This window comes from Asparagus officinalis, chromosome 5 (genome assembly GCF_001876935.1).
Source record: "Asparagus officinalis chromosome 5, Aspof.V1, whole genome shotgun sequence".
NCBI classification, from domain to species: Eukaryota; Viridiplantae; Streptophyta; class Magnoliopsida; order Asparagales; family Asparagaceae; genus Asparagus; species Asparagus officinalis.
Genome location: NC_033798.1, coordinates 131407250 through 131424915, shown reverse-complemented (window position 1 = coordinate 131424915; position 17666 = coordinate 131407250). Strand labels below are relative to the sequence as shown.

The 17666-nt window shown below is 44.7% G+C and overlaps 1 protein-coding gene across 1 annotated transcript in view; it reads left to right on the top strand.

Annotated features, from left to right (window-relative positions):
- Positions 1-17666, top strand: part of LOC109841422 (splicing factor 3B subunit 3-like) — a 29251-nt gene that overhangs the window by 8606 nt on the left and 2979 nt on the right.

The window sequence follows — 17666 nt, the reverse complement described above, 5'->3', positions numbered from 1 at the left end:
AGATGGAAAAAGAGCTGTATCCTCAGTCAACCAAAGTGGATGAGCTAGAAGCCCGCCTTAACGCAATGGCCAACAAAAGCGAGCTTCGTGAGGAAGGAGTGATACTGTCTTACCCTGCAGAATGGGATACAGCTCCCTATCCGCCAAAGTTTAAGGCTCCAACGTTATAACCTTTTGATGGTACAGGATCATCAAATCAGCATATCTACTACTTCAAGTCTCAGACCGGAGATGTGGTAGCAAATGATGCCATCCTGACGCGCTTGTTCATCGGTACTCTTAAAGGAGTGGCCTTTGAGTGGTTTATGAAATTGCCTGCTGGATCTATCCAGAAATGGGTAGATTTGGAAAGGTTTTTCTTAGCCAGATTCTTTGAAGACGACACAGAGGTCTCAGTCCCGACTCTTCTCGCCACTAAACAGAAGAAAGGAAAGTCTATCAAGACCTATGTCGAAAGGTTCCGCAGCATGGCATTGCGATGCCCATCAGGTATGACTCAATCAACTCTGGTTGAAACTTGCAGGCACAACTTGCAGACCCAGCTCCTTGCTCAGATGGGGGTAGCAGAATGTCGCTCCTGGAAACAATTGGTGTCACAAGGAGAGCAAGCTGAAGAGATTGTAGCTCGGATTAAAGCTGAAGAAGAGCCACAACCCAAGCCGCAGCAGCAACGCAATCAGAACAACGCCAGCAATCTAAGGGAAAAGATACTTTAGCAGCTGATTATACACAAGTACCACCGCCTACTAAGCAAGGCAAGACACCCAATCAGCAAAGAGCGCCCAAACAGTATTCGTTCAAAGAAGAGCATGTGGACACTCTGTTCCAACTACTTCGGAAGAACAATAAATTGCAGCTCCCTGAAATCAGAAAACCAGATGAAGCAGGCAAAGTGGATGACCCCAATTACTGTCGATATCATAGGTTCTTGGGACATCCTACCCGAAAGTGTTATGTCTTCAAAGACATCTTGCAAAATTTGGTGAACGCTAATGTACTCACCCTGAAACCGGAGCAGAAGACTGTATTCACTAACCTGATTGCGGTCCAGTTCGGTGACTTTTCCCCTGTAGCTGCTGCAGATGGTGTCATTCCCATCCATAGAGGGGAAATGCACTTGAAGAACACTGACGTACACAATCAGAAGGGCAGGGGGTTGGTACCCCTCACCACTCCAAAAGGAGAAATCATGTGGGTTCATCCTGACCTAATTGAAGATCAGCAATGGACAAACACCTCGTTCAAGCAGAAAAGAGGCAAGGCTAAGTCATCCAACATGATTAGCCCCTCTGTTAGTGAAAATAATGACCATCTTAAACCTCTCATCGACTCAGAAGAAGAGAGAATCGTCTTAGCGGTGTACCCAGAAGGCAACCCTGGCACTCGGTTGGGGAAAGCTTATTTGAGGAACTATGACCAGAATGCTCAAGAAGCTGAAGAACAGCCCCAAGACGCTGGGGGTTCTGTGCCAAAGAAGCCGGTTGACAAAGGGAAGCAAAAAGATCTCCGGTTCAACAAAAATCTTCACCAAGATCTTGGCGAAACAAGCGTCCCTTATCAATTTAATGTAGTGACGCAGCTAGCCAACATACCTGCCAGGATCACCCTTTACGAGCTCTTGAAGTTGTCCAGAACCACCAGAGAAGCTCTAATTGAAGCCTTGAAGAACACGGAGAGTTTCATCACTCAGGTTACTCTAATTCCTGAAACGTTTGAAGATCAGTCCTGTCTGCAGTGTTTACAAGCAGCCAGAAGCCTCCCTTGCATATCATTCACTCAGGAAGATATGCAAGTGAAACATAAACATGACAACCCCTGTATTACACAGGATATATCGGGTCATCGAAATCAGCCGCGTTCAGGTCGACCCAGGCTCGACACTTAGCATCATGCCATACAGAGTTATGCAAGTTTTAGGGATTCCCTTACATCGGTTGCATGCTACCCAAACCATCATCTTCGGATTCAATGCTAACAACACTCGACCTATGGGAAAGATCAAGCTCAGATGTCAAATCGGAGATCTCAGATCCGAAGTGGCTTGTTACATTATAGATGCGGACACATCCTACAATCTGTTATTAGGACGACCATGGATTCACGCAAATCGCGTTGTCCCATCCACATTGCATCAAATCATGAAGTATGTCAATGATGAAGACGAAGTTCGAACCCTGATTGCGGAGAAATACCCCTTCAAGGGAGTGGAAAACTTCCAAGAGTCGCAAGAGGAAGAAGACGTCGACAGTGGTAATGAGGCAGATGTCGAACCAGACCCGGAAGGGAATTGTCCATGGGAGCTGAACTTTAATGTAATTGGTCCAGTCGAGAACAATAATAATGTACCGAGTGAGGGCAAGTGGTGCATTAATGAAGATTTTATTTTGGTGTACTTGTCGGATGAATCTTTTAAAGTTGGACAAATAGAGAATGATCATAATACAGGTACCAGCTCATGGCATACATTGCGTGCAGAAGCATGTCTCACATTGCCAATTAAGTCATCATTCACTTCCGATGAAGAAGTAGAAGATGCACAAAAGACTTTCTTCGAAGTCCCGTCTAAAAAGAAAGGGCAAAAGCCAATCCGTCTCGGCAAGGTTAAACCCACACCACTCCGACGGAGAAGCTCAGAAGAAGATGATGGAATTCCTCAATTTCATTACCATGAGCCCAATTCTATACACTTAATGAAACGAATGTGGTATAACTTTAATGAAAAGCAGGGTTTAAACTTTGGGAAAGGAAGGCGAACGCCGATTCGAATGTCTCTCACTCCTGAAGGAAAACCTTCGGACTACTATCAAAAAACCGGAAGAGGCGTGGGCTACGTCACAACCCCGTCAGCCTCAGAAAACGAAATCAGTAACTACCTGCGTCACGACCATTCCTACGGAACATCTTCTTGCGAATCCGACGTCAGTGTTGGGCCTTTCTTTAAAAGCCTAACTGTGAACATGGTTTCGACCAGTCATCCAGATGAAGACGCAGGGGGTGACGAAGAGTTAGTCGAATCAACCGATGATCCTTGGATCAAACGTCTTAACATCCTGTGGGATATGCGCTTCGAACAACGCGAACCACCCACTGAAGATAAAGTGATTCAGGTCAACATGGGAGATGAATCTAACCCTAAGCCTATCTTCATAGCCGAAAATTTATCATCATCCGAAAAAGAAGACCTTATATCTCTCATCCGATAATATATAGATGTTTTCGCTTGGAATTATGAAGATATGCCCGGCCTTGACCTGAAGGTTGCTATGCACCGTCTCAACATCGATCCGGATGCCAAGCCCGTCAAGCAACAACAACGCCGGTTTCGTTCAGAGATCATGGAATCAATTGAGTCAGAAGTTAAAAAGCTTATAGACTCATGTTTTATTAGGGAAGAACAACACCCAGACTGGGTGGTTAACATCGTTCCAGTTCCCAAGAAGAATGGTAATGTGCGAATATGCATCGACTTTCGCGATCTTAACGCAGCTTGTCCAAAAGATGAGTTTCCGCTTCCTATCACCGACGTCATGATCGACAACACCTGCGGGTATGAAAGGATGTCTTTCATGGACGGATTCTCCGGGTACAATCAGATCAAGATGCACCCGGACGACGAGAAGCATACTGCTTTTAGAACACCACTGGGGGTGTACTGCTACACAGTGATGCCCTTCGGCCTGAAAAACGCAGGTGCAACTTACCAACGTGCAATGAACACGATCTTTCACGAACACCTACGAAAGAAGATCGAGTGCTACGTTGATGATATAACAGTAAAGAGCCAACGTAAAGGTGACCACCTTACAGACCTGAGGACGATGTTCGAGATTATGCGAGCGCGAGCACATCAATTGAAGATGAACCCAACAAAATCATTCCTTGGAGTATCAAGCGGAAAGTTCTTGGGATTTATTGTTACATCTAAGGGGATTTCTCTTGATCCAGAGAAAATCCGCGCTATCCAAGACATGCCACCTCCGAAGAATATCAAAGAGCTCAGGGGTTTGCAAGGGAGACTGGCCTATATTCGTAGATTTATATCAAATCTCTCAGGGCGTTGCCAACCTTTCTCTAAGCTCATGAAGAAAGGAATATCCTTTGTTTGGGATGCTCAAAAAGCGTTCGAGGAAATTAAGGAGTATCTTACTCAGCCACCGGTTCTTGTAGCCCCAATATCAGGAAAACCGTTCCTGCTGTACGTGAGAGCCATGGAACATTCGCTTGGAGCTCTGTTGGCCCAGAATAACGATCAGGGTCAAGAGTAAGCCATCTATTACCTAAGCAGGACTATGATCGGAGCCGAACACCGGTACAACCTAGTTGAAAAAGAATGTCTCGCCTTGGTATTCGCAGTTCAAAAGATGCGACATTACCTGGTTGGACAAACCATTCAGGTCATCTCAAAGGTGAATCCCTTGAGAGTTCTGATGACGAAACCATCGTCTCTAAATTACCGACTCGCAAAGTGGGCCATTTTCTTGTCACAATACGACATGCAATTCATGCCTCAAAAGGCGGTCAAAGGTCAAGCATTGACAGATTTCTTAGCCGACCACCCAGTATCTGGAACGTCTAAGTTGTATGAAGAGTTGCCTGACGAAGTCGCTGAAACTTGCGTTACTCAAGAAACAACGCGGGTGTGGAAATTATTCTTCGACGGGGCATCTAGAGCAAACCCTCACGGAGCAATCACTGCAGGAGTGGGGGTCGTACTCGTTTCCCCGAACAGTCACGTAATCCCAAAGGGGTTTTCCCTAATCGAACCCTGCACCAATAATGTAGCCGAGTATAATGCTCTGCTATTAGGAATGCAATTTGCCGAAGCACTTAATATTCAGCACCTCGAAGCTTACGGTGACTCTCAGCTCATTGTTAATCAAGTCCGAGAGGAATATGAAGTACGGCATGAGGATCTCATCCCATATCATATCGCAGTGCTAAAGCAAGCTGAGAGGTTCGAAGGTTTCTTTATTGAATACATTCCACGAGCTCAGAATGCTTACGCAGACGCTTTAGCCTCGCTGGCAACTTCATTAGCGCTACATCCAGGGGCTGAAACTACAATCTCGGTTACAGGACGCGAGTTATACTGCTTCAAGATTCCTATGGAGGAAAGCTCCGATGAGACGATGACAGGGGAAGTCTGTACAACCTCGATGGAGTTTGAAGCTAGAGATTGGCGATTCCCGTATATCGACTATGCCATATACGGAATATTGCCTGATGACCCTAAGGAAGCGGCCACTATCAAACGAAAGGCCCTCCAGTTCTATTATGATGCGGTTTCTCGAACCCTATATCGTAAATCACACGACGGAGTTTTGCTTCGATGTCTCTCTCGAAAGGAAGCGAAGGAGGCCCTTAAGGAAGCTCACAACGGAATGTGCGGGGCTGATCAGTCCGGAGCTAAATTAGGAGATCGTCTTCGACGAATTGGCTATTATTGGCCAAAGATGTTTTCAGACGCAGTCGACTATGCTAAACGCTGTCACGCATGCCAAATTCATGAAGATTTTATCCATCAAGCGCCAGGTAATTTACATCCTACATCTGCAACTTGGCCATTTGAGATGTGGGGCATGGATATTGTGGGACCAATTTCTCCCCCGACTTCCAAAGGACACCGGTTCATCTTGGCCGTAACGGACTATTTTTCCAAATGGGCGGAGGCAATCCCATTGAAAGAAGTCAAGACTTCAAATGTAATCAAGTTCATTAAGCATCACGTCATCTACCGTTTTGGAGTCCCGAGGCGAATAGTTCACGACAACGGGACACGGTTTGTCAGCTTTGGATTCCAGAGATTTTGTGATAAATTCAGAATCCAAAGTGTCGCATCTACGGCATATTATCCGCCAGCGAACGGCCTTACGGAAGCCTTCAACAAAACCATCGTGAAACTTCTTAAGAAATCCGTTTCTAAAAGCCGACGTGATTGGGACGAAAGACTTGGCGAGTGTTTGTGGGCCTACCGAACAACGGTGAGGACCCCTACAAGAGCTACGCCGTTCTCTTTGATATATGGCTGCGAGACTGTATTACCATTAGAAATTCAAATCCCGTCGCTGAGAGTCGCAGTCACAACCGGACTAACCGAGGAAGAAAAACATCAGCGGCGTCTGCAAGAACTTGAAGCCCTAGACGACAAGCGACTTCAAGCTCAACAACTGATTGAATTGTATCAAGCCCGTATTTCTAAAGCCTACAACAAAAAGGTTAAAGAGCGGGTCTTCAAGAAAGGCGATTTAGTTTTGGCTAATCGACGACCTATGGTGATGACTCACAAAACCAAATGGAAGTTTAATCCCAAGTGGGAAGGACCTTTGTGATAGAGACAGTCTACTCCAACGGAGCCTATCGTCTCATCGATAAAAAAGGCGACAGACTTATGATGCCAATTAATGAGAAGTTTCTCAAGAAATATTACCCGTAATTTGCAAGGCTCTTAAGTCTAACTGGGGGTTGATTACTAAATAGAAATATTACCCGTAATTTGCAAGGCTCTTAAGTCTAACTGGGGGTTGATTACTAAATGATTGTTCGAACAAATTGTTCTCCTACCTTGGCAAGGCTCTTAAGTCTAACTGGGGGTTGATTACTAAATGATTGTTCGAACAAATTGTTCTCCTACCTTATATGCCGTCAAGTTAACATTACACCTCTGACGATTTAAAGATCATTTTAATAAAAGAATTTTTCAAAGTCTTTCAGATAGCTATCAGCATAATCTGTTTGGTGAAAAAAATCCCAATTTTAACTGCGTTCAGTCCTCTTGAACGCAAGTCCTATGGCTGCGTTCAAAACAAGTCTACAGCGACGTTTCAAGTCCCACGACTGCAAGACCTGACTGCGTTCAGCCCTCCTGAACGCAAGTCCTACGGCTGCGTTCAAAACATGTCTACAGCTGCGTTTCAAGTCCTACAGCTGCAGAACCTGACACTGCGTTCGCACCAACGAACGCACAACATGATCATTTCAACTTCCAGAAGGTACTCTACAAACTAGAAGAAATCAAGTTTTTCTAAAAGACCAGACTTATGACTATAATCCAAGTCTTGAAGTCGCGGTCAAACCTGTTTGACAAAGCCAGATGTCCTCAATGGGCCTGCGTTCAAACCATTCAGACACAAGGGAATAACTTTTCAGAAGTTCTCATACCACAAAAAGGACTATATCATTTCAAGAGATGTCCACAGTTCATCACAGGTAAAAGTAATAATTGTCACGAGAGTACCAAAAAGTTATTACAGACTAAAAAGTTATTTAATAAAAAAAGGGGTTCCTGAAGGGAAAAGGATGCGAGGCGGGCTTTAGCCTGAGCTATATGTGCAGCATGCTTGGCTCGGACCTCTGCTTCAGCCCTCCCCCTCAATTCTTCAGCAGTGACAGCAGCAGCACCAGCTTCTGATCGCAAAGCCTGAAGAGCCTCCTCTATCTCAGGCTTCAAGTCAGCGCTCTGCAGTTTCTCTAAGGTTTCCACAGTACGTCTGAACAAGTAAACCTTCTTGGCGCAGTGATCAGTCCAGCTGCGATTGATACGTTCAAGCAAGTCCATCACATCAAAGAACGAATCCAGAAAATCTGAAAATGGGGCCCATCCTTGCTCAGAGATGAGGTATGCTTGCTTCACCATGTTCTCCAGGAGCTCGGTGAGGAAGTGCACACTCTCGAAGTCTGGGGTGAATACTTTACCAGGAGGGACCATAGCAAGGGGTGTAATCAGAGGGGCGTCCTCTTGGAGCACTCCTTCTCCTTCATCGTCAGAAACGATAATAGGCTCAGCAGCAGAAGTCCCACCTGTCAACAAAGCCAGCACAAATTCAGTAAATCTTTTGGGCAACTGAATTCGAACGCAGGAGTTCAGACCTGCGTCAAAATCAATTTGAACGCAAGGAATCTAGACTTGCGTCCAAGATTAAGGGATCGACCCTTTGTCTTATCATCAAACACAAAAAGTTCCGTTTTACGTTCAAAATCCAAACAGTCCTTATCAATAAACACAGGAACTTTTCCGTGTGTTCAACAGTGAGGGTTCGATTCTTCTTTACAACAATGGACACAAGAACTTCTTTTATCATCCAAAATCAAAGAGATGAACAGTTTTTGTCAAGAAGCATACAAGTTCTTTTCAAGATCGAAGAGACGAATTTTATTCGTCATCATCAACCAGAACTCGTCTATAGAATGTCAAGAAAATCCATTGGCAAAGAATGCCTGAAACGAAGAAGGCAGCGAGACTTACCTCGAAGACTAGGCGTGGGAGGCGTCGACGTCGGCCTGGAAGAAGACCCGAAAACCTCCTCTGACGGCGGGGTAGGGTGCACCAGATGGTCGTCATCGCTCGAGCGAGATCTCTTGGGGGCCATCGCTGGAAGATGAAACGGAACAGCTGAACAGTTTTTGGAATTAACGAGAAGAAACTCGTTTCTAATTTCAAGAAGGAAGCCTAAGCGATTAAGGTCCTTGACAAGACCAATCAAGGCTATTTATATATATAATTACTGTGGGTAGTATAGAGTCCCAAGACTCCCGCCCAAAGGAGGTCTCTTCGTCATCATTACAGCTGTTTCAGCTTCCTATTAGACGCGGGTCAAAACCCTGCGTCCATAAAGGCAGACCAAACGCAACGGTTTAGAGATGCGTTCTTTCAAAAATACGCAGCTCAATTCAAGAGCATGAACGCAGGGGGTACCTCTATTCCTAAAATCAGATGTTTGGAAAATATGCTACTTGAGATGGGTTTCATTTTCCACAGAATTTGAACCCTACCTTCCTCAATAGAGCGATAAGTCCTCAAAGTTGCTCCGATTGCAACACTTCTAACTTATCGACTCTCGTCAATAGAGCGATAAGTCCTCAAAGTTGCTCCAAACGCAACACTTCTACCTTATCGACTCTCATCAATAGAACGATAAGTCCTCAAAGTTGCTCCAAACGCAACACTTCTAACTTATCGACTCTCGTCAATAGAGCGATAAGTCCTCAAAGTTGCTCCGATCGCAACACTCCTACCTTATCGACTCTCGTCAATAGAGCGATAAGTCCTCAAAGTTGCTCCGATCGCAACACTCCTACCTTATCGACTCTCATCAACAGAGCGATAAGTGCCCAAAGTTGCTCCAAACGCAACACTCCGATCGCAACACTTCTAACTTATCGACTCTCGTCAATAGAGCGATAAGTCCTCAAAGTTGCTCCAAACGCAACACTCCTAACTTATCGACTCTCGTCAATAGAGCGATAAGTCCTCAAAGTTGCTCCAAACGCAACACTTCTAACTTATCGACTCTCGTCAATAGAGCGATAAGTCCTCAAAGTTGCTCCAAACGCAACACTTCTAACTTATCGACTCTCGTCAATAGAGCGATAAGTCCTCAAAGTTGCTCCAAACGCAACACTTCTACCTTATCGACTCTCGTCAATAGAGCGATAAGTCCTCAAAGTTGCTCCAAACACAACACTTCTACCTTATCGACTCTCATCAATAGAGCGATAAGTCCTCAAAGTTGCTCCGATCGCAACACTTCTAACTTATCGACTCTCGTCAATAGAGCGATAAGTCCTCAAAGTTGCACCAATCGTAACACCTTCCACTTGTCGACTCTTAACAATAGAGCGACGAGACTACAAAGTGTGCCACGTTAATATTACATTCTTGGCACTTATAGGATTCTTTCAGTATTTAAGGCAAAAACATAATACAAGAAGAATAAATAGTTGTTGTCGCAATATTAAACTGGTATTTCATTGTTCCATGTCAAAACATGATATGAAAAAAAAGAAGAAACAATGAAAAGCCAAAAGGCAGCACTACCTTTATTCAAAAGGAAAACAAGGTGACCTAAGACAAGTGTTGTTCCTACCAAAAGAACGATACAAAAACATGCTTATCAATTCATCAGATTAAATGAAGCTAGCTGAGACTTAATGTCAGAAAGTTTTTCTTCATGGTCGGTCCGAACCAGCATCTCGGCCCGTTTCCGAAGCTTGTCCTCGCTAGACAGCATAGCTGCCACCTCCTTCTTGGCCTCCTCCAGGGCATTAGCTTTTGCGCGGTAATTCACCAGAGAAGTAGCACTTTTGACGTTGAGCTCAGTGACAATAGATTCTTCTCGTTTGAATTGAGCCTTCATCCTAGTCAACTCCACTTCAGCGGCAGCGATCTTCTCTCGCAAATTCTCCAGAGAAGTATTCGAAAGTGTCAGCTCAACTTGTTTTTGAGCATGTAGCTGTTGCAGTTGTTCAACCTCAACCTCTTCCTCAGCTATATGACGTTGAGCAGCTTCATACTTATTGAGTTCTGCGGCTCGAATATCCTCAAAAGTAGATGCAATCTGCGCTTGGATATCAGCGCGACCCAAAGACTCCAAGAATCTGAGTTGTCCCTCTAGACGAGAGATGGCTTCAGAATAGCGCTGAACAACGTCAACGTCACCTACGAGCTTGAGGTTGTTCAAACTGTTCGTGAGCATGGGCTTGAAGGTATCAAAAGTATCTCGTCCGGCTAGCACAACCTCAATTATTTTCTTGGTAAGCCCTCTCAAGTAGTCAAGGGAAATCTTGACAAAATCTGGTACGTCTGCGGGGCTCGAAACAGCAATAGGCGACGGTACAGAAACTTCTGAAGATGCTAAGCCAAGTAAAAGACCAGCAGGCGATTTCGGTGTAGTGGCTTGTGAAGGAGTGCCGATATCCAGCTGAGATGGACTCGATTGCAAAGCCATCAGTTCCCCCATTTGAGATGACCTTGGCACATCTACAACTTCTGTAGAAGCTAAAGAAATTGTCAATAAAGTCGTCGGTGGGAGAGCCGCCATTGAGGTCTCCAAGCGAGGTGGCTCTGACACCTGAGCAGGTGGTAGCAAGGTTTTAAATATCGGTTATCGGGGATTTATCGAACGGCCAAAATCCTTATCGGATAGCGGAAATCGGGGATATATCGGGGATAAGTAGTATTTATCGGAGTGATATACTGGATGATGTGTATATATAATATAACAATTAAAAAATGTAATCTAATCATGCTTAATAAAATATAAACATACCAAAATGTAAATCATCATGTTTAGAATCATTAACCAATTGTAGAAAGCGAAACTTGCATCATAGCCTTAAAAAATATATAATGTTAGTCAAAATGGGCCGATAATCCCGATAAAAAAGTCTTACTTATCGGCCGATAAGTGCCGATAACGCCGATAAATCACCGATAAACCTAGAAAAACGATAACCGATTAAAAATCCAATTTATCCTAGCGGAGAGCTCCCAAATCCGATAACTCGGCCGATAATATCGATTATCGACCGATATTTAAAACAATGGGTGGTAGCATAAGTTGTTGTGTCGAAGGAGGGGTGACAGTACTCGCCTTATGTATCATAGGATCTGCATGAGAAAATCGTTTAAATACAGAGTAAAGATTAGTCGAGTCGAAACAAACGACACTTACCAGTAAGAGGTAGGGGAATGTAGGGTGACGCTTTGTCGGAGAAGGATGGTGGAGGAATATTCCAATCATCGGGATCATCGCTGTCCTCACCCAGGCTGTCATTATTCCCTTCATTTCCACTTCGGTTACCATCATCGTCTGTGGCATCCGCACCATCGCTATGAGCCATAGGTTCCTCTCCGCCCATCGGAGGGAATGCTGGTGCATCTTCGGCAACAGTAGGCTTTGCTATGATTCCAGTAGTGGGGCTAGGCTGTGAGTCGCCTATAATTGGTAATAACACAGAAGTGGAAGGAGACTTGTCCGTGGCTGAGCCTTGCTGGGCAGCCTCTAGAGGTTCTGGGACATGGGATATGTCTTCTGCAACATGAGAGGCAGTGGAGGCTGTATCATGAAGCGTGTCTTCGGGAACAAACTCTGCGCCCCCTGCAAAAGATTCATCTCCACACTCTTCTTCATGTAATGAATGAGCAGAAGAATCATGGCCTCCTAAAGCAGGACCGACTGTGGGGAGACCAGCCCGAGGTGAGAGTTCCATAGCAGTCGATTCTTGTTCTTCTTCTTCGACACGTCATGCTTTCTGAGCATCCGACATAAGCTTGGAAGCAGGGGGTTCGAGCGTTAACTTCCGACGAGCTCTTTTGTCATACTTGGCTTCGTCAACCGGCCCTAGCGCTCTTTTTCCACTGGCACTCTGACTCAGAGTCAGAACTCTTGAAGGTTCCACCTGGTGAGTATCCGGCATCCTGGTCTCTTCCTGAGCTCGCTCTGGCGACTGTTGCTGTTCGCCCTCTGTAATCGACTTTTCATATGACAAATATTCTTTGGCACCTCGGGCACGGAACCTTTTAGCATCTCTTTTCGAAGCATACCATTTGCGGATGGCCTTTAAACAAGAAGTATTCATATTGTAGGCTGAAAGTTGAGAAGCGGCCTGGTACCAGGTACAGAAGCTCAAAAAGGTACGAGCATTGGGCATCTTATGTGGCAGCCAGAATTTTGCTCCGGTACAACCAGCTACTGAGTAGTACCAAGTTCTTGCTCCTTCATACACATTACCTGTGTACGCAAGAGTAGGGTTTGGGTTCCCAACATAGAGCTGATCATAGCCAAATTGTCGAGAAAAACGATAAGGCTGATATGGTTTAATAAAGCATTTCCTCTCTTGTCGAAAAATAAGATAGCCCGGACGAATGTTTATGAGCCACCAAAAGGCACCCCTGCTAAGCTTGGTGAAAGAATTCGGTCCCGGAGTGTCTTGATGGGGTTCTCCATACGCGCCGCCCTCGAAAGCAGGAAACTTGCAAGCAATCTCGTAATTATAATCCCGTCTCAATATTTCACGGAATTTAACTTGATACCAACCAGCCCATTCAGATGTTTCTAATTGCTGAACGAGAGGAGCTGAGGTGCCACTTGATTCAGGAGTTGACATTATCGAAGAGCAGTGTAACACAAACCAAGACACCAAGTAAATGTACGGCATTGGCACCCGAGGGGTTGGGGTCTGAACGATAGTCTTCCCGTCGGAGTCCAATTTCTTGACAGCAATAAACTCGAAAGATAATTCCCGCAAGCCACTTTGTAAGCAGCACACCATGGCTGAAAGAAGATTCAAGGGTCGTCCGTAAGCCAAAAGAACAGTGGGGTATAAAACCTCTACTGTAATAGCATCCACCGGTCTTGTGGGTACCACACAACGCTTCAACCAAAGGGTCAGAAAACCGGCGAACAAAGCCATGTCGGAGATTGGGACTTCTGCCTGATAATGGAAGCTCTCAAATGTGGTGAACGCTGGGAAAACATCCTCTTCTACCTCACAAGTGTAGTGAGAAGTTGCATCATTGATGCGTTCCGTGATCTCCTCGAGGGTAATGGCAGTTAAACGAGTCACCTCAGCCTCCTTGTCCCACAGGTTTCGGAAAAGATACTCCGCCCACTGTCCTTGTTTCACGCCGCTTGCTCTTTTCCCAGTAATTTACGCACATATTTGGAAATGGCACATCAATTCCCAGTAAGTGTCGTAGACTTCGGGAGCACCATTTTTCAGGATCTCTAATTCCCTGCTTCCGGGAACAAACTCCTCATAAGGCAATTCTCCAAAAGACAGTCCAGAAATTTCAAACATTTCGTGAAGAGCGAAGCCCAATTCACCAACTGGGGTGAAAAAAGTGCCGGTGTGAGGGTTGTAGAATTCCAACGTAGCGAAGAGTCCGCTGTAATTTGGAAAAATCCCATATCGAGTGGCCATTATTGGAACATTTAGCCCCGAAATCCTCAAAGGTTCTTCTAAGTCATCCAAGACGAAATTTATCATCCGGGCCCACCAGTCCGCATCACTGGAGTGAACCCAAGTAGGGGCCCTGAAATCCCGAGCAGGGAACTCTCATTTGACAGAAATAAACGTTCTAATGAACACCTCCGCCAATTTAGCAGGCTCTCCGACATGATGCTCTTTTTGGAATAAACCTGGCTTCAAAGCCAGAAAATTATTGAAACCAGCCGGATGTGTGCCCCGATGAGTGATGTGCCCCGTGGCAACACCTCCTTGGTCCTGAACGAGTTCCCAATTCATCGACCGCGGAATGGAAGCGCACTGATAATAAGAGATCGGCCACATCCGCTCCAAATTGGGAAGGAAAAGACGACGGTTGTTGACTACCTTCAGCCACTTGTAATTCCCCTCGGACAAGAAAAATTAGTCAAAAGAAGTCTAACTCAAGAATGCAGGGTTCAGACCTGCGTCCAGATCATTAAATGCAGAGTCTCAACCCACAGCTAAATTGTTGAACGCAAGGTTTAGACCTGCGTTCGGATTCTCGAACGAAGGGTCTCAACCCACATTTAAAATTTTGAACGTAAGGTTCAGACCTGCATTCGGAGTCTCGAACGCAGGGTCTCAACCTACATCCAAGATCTTAAACGCAGGGTCTGAACCTGCGTTGAAATTTTCTGAACGATCAGGGTCTCAACCTACATCCAAGATCTTAAACGCAGGGTCTGAACCTGCGTTGAAATTTTCTGAACGATGGAGCCAGCCATGCGTTTACTTAAAATTGACACGCAGGGTCTGAACCTGCGTTGAAATTTTCTGAACGATGGAGCCAGCCATGCGTTTACTTAAAATTGAGTACCAGTTCAGAATTATCTCTTGAGCTTAAATACAGATCGTTAATCAGAGGTTGGGGATGTGAGATCTGTCGAACCAACTTTCAATGGTTCAACCTTACCATTAGTTGAAGAAACCAGCGACGAAGGCGCGGGGATTTGATCGTCCCCAGAGGTTCTAGCTGAAGAAGCACCCTGAGCTTCGGCGATCTTCGATTTGGAAGCTATTTTCTTCTTCAGGCCCATGGCAACCGTGGCGAGGAAGACGAAGATGGGCGAACGAAATGTTTAGGAACGGATCTTTTCCTCCGTTGAAGTGCGGGAGAAGATGAACAGGAGCCCTGTTAAGAAATCGAATAGAAAGGGGAAAAGTCGAATGACTTTTTGATTTGACCTCAGTGACCCATTTTATACACAGCTATACCTGTCAAATCGAAGCGGGATTTTAGGCAAACCTCACCCGAAACGTGATTCTCGCGTTTTCAAAAAAGGGGGTTTTGATTTTCGAACGCACCCTCACGTTTAAACAGCAGAACGCATAATTTAGACATGCGTTCTGGTGACCAACCTCAGCCTATCACATAATTAACCCTTTTAAAGGGGTTAATATTCCAAGCAATAACCCCAGATAAGCTGATCGAGAAAGAAGATGAAGTAAATCCCTCCGAGGCCATCCTTCTAGGCTCGTGGCTCTCTCCGTCTATGGCAATAGATCTGTCTTAAGCCCAGAAATGTCCAACTCCCCTGAAGATGATGAAACTAGTCAAACTAGCTAAAGCCCAAGTCATTACGGATGAACCAAAAGAGAATGAAGAAGTCAACAAGATGCTCCACTCCATCTGCGATAAGATACATTTGATCAACAAAATTTTTGGGTTCCAAAGTGTTTCGAAAATTCGTCCCATTCAACCGCGAACTCTCGAAAACTTTGGAGGGGGTTCTGTAGGCTGTCTAAAAATAATAAAAGATAGCTGATTCCCCATCAAACACCGATGATGGAAGTTACAATCTGACGACTTCCAGAAGGCTATCTTTAGCAACACTCTGACAGAAAGAGATTACAAATCGACGATTTCTTCAAACCAAGACGTGGAAGTTCTCCCTACGTACCATCTTCAAGACACAACACCAATTTGATTACCTATGCAGCTTCAACCGCTGCAAACAAAAATACAGCTGCTTATGTGAGATGATTGATCTCGATGGCTGCGATAACAACATGACTAATATTATATTAGCAACTATTAGAGATGCTGATGAGCAGTGTAATGATATTCGACACACTGAGGAGCACATGGTTAAACCATGCAAAGAAATCTTAGTGGAGATCGTGACCTGCAGTTGATAGAGCGTTGTTGAGATGCCTCAATTGTCACAAATGGCCTGAATAAGACCTTCTTTACTGGTCATTGGTGTCATCCATATATAAAGACAGAGAAGCTCGAACGCAGCTCTAACCGCCACCGAACGCAGCTCCATCGCTGTCAACGCAGCTCATCAACCGCTGCCAAACGCAGCTCCATCGTTGCCCAACGCAGCTTATCAACCGCTGCCAAATGCAGCTTATCAACCGCTGCCAAACGCAGCTCCATCGCTGCCCAACGCAGCTTACCAACCGCTGCCAAACGCAGCTCACCAATCGCTGCCAACACAGCTCTATCGCTGCACGACGCAGCTCGTCACAGCAGCTCTTTCCAATCACCGCCAGAACGCAAGTCAAGGTTCTGACTCATTCAAACGTGATCGTAACAACTTCGAAGCTGTTCTCTACCCACGATATAGGGAGTGGTTTACGTGGGTTGTTACACCCGATTAATGGGGTAACTAAACCCCCATTTAGGCGCGGATTATGGGGGCAGTTACACCCCTAATCCCCCTATAAATATCAACAAACTCAACAGAGTTAGGGGGGAGGGGATTTTTGATAATCAGATCGAGGGACGAGACATCATTGGAGATCAGATTTTCTGGAGAGGATCTTAGAGAGAGAGTTGGAGAATTAACTCTTTATACAGTCTGGGGAATCAACATCCATTGAGGAATCCAGACGTTAGATACTTGGTTTATTAACCGAATCATTTTCGGTTCAAACAACTCTTTTTATCAGAGTTTGTTACTCGTTCTGAATCACGAAACTCGTCAAGAGTTATCAACCAGACTAGACCGTTGTTCCAGTGAGTATAGATAGTCGGATCGTCAACGAGAAGCAAACTCGACGCGAGCACTCGAGGGAGGCATCTCATCGCTACCAAGAAGAACCCAGAATTAAACAAAGGAGAGAATCCAGATCATTCTCTTCTCTTTTGTAATCAGGAAATCCAATTGTAACTGAGATTAAAGGAATACAAATCAATTTTCCTTCGTTTCTTTTACTGCAAATTTTTCCACAAACAATCGCATAGTGCCATTTATTACCCTTTAAGTTTGATATTGATAGATACACCCCTTGAGTGGAAAGTTTTTGGCTCTTTTACTCTCAGCGGCGCCTATTTCTCACAAAAAAAAAAGTGGGCATGCCCTAAGGGTAAAAGTATATTTTTAGAATTCTTTACCTTTTCCAGTCCTATCAAATGCAGAAATGGGAAGGACCAGCAAATTTTATTCCTTATTATCCATGTTGGGTGCTTTGTCAATAACCTGGTAGTCAAGCTATATGTTGTCCTGGAATTAGATGTGGTTGTTTCTAGTTTATGATGACACATTTTTTCGTAACAATCAGGAAGCTTGCTTTCGTTTGGTTCCTGAAGATCTAAACCTAAACATTATCAGTCATCTGATTAAAGTCCTCTTATGACGATTTCTTATTTATGTATAAAAAACAATGGTAAATAAATGGTTTAAAAAAAACGTGATGACGTTCAGTATAAAAATTGAACCGTACAGGACTAGGAGCATATTTGATCCGTGGAACATTTATTGTGTTGGTCTGTTCATATTTAGAGTAAAGGGTTAATTGCATGTAGACCCCATCAGTATTTCATTGTGCCGCTTACACGGGTAAAAGTTTTGGATATCGGGCAGATGCGCACCACCCAAGCGGATTTTTTTTGACTCTTTTACTCTCAGGGGTCTATTTGCCTGAAAAACAAAATTAGGCCTCTCATAAGA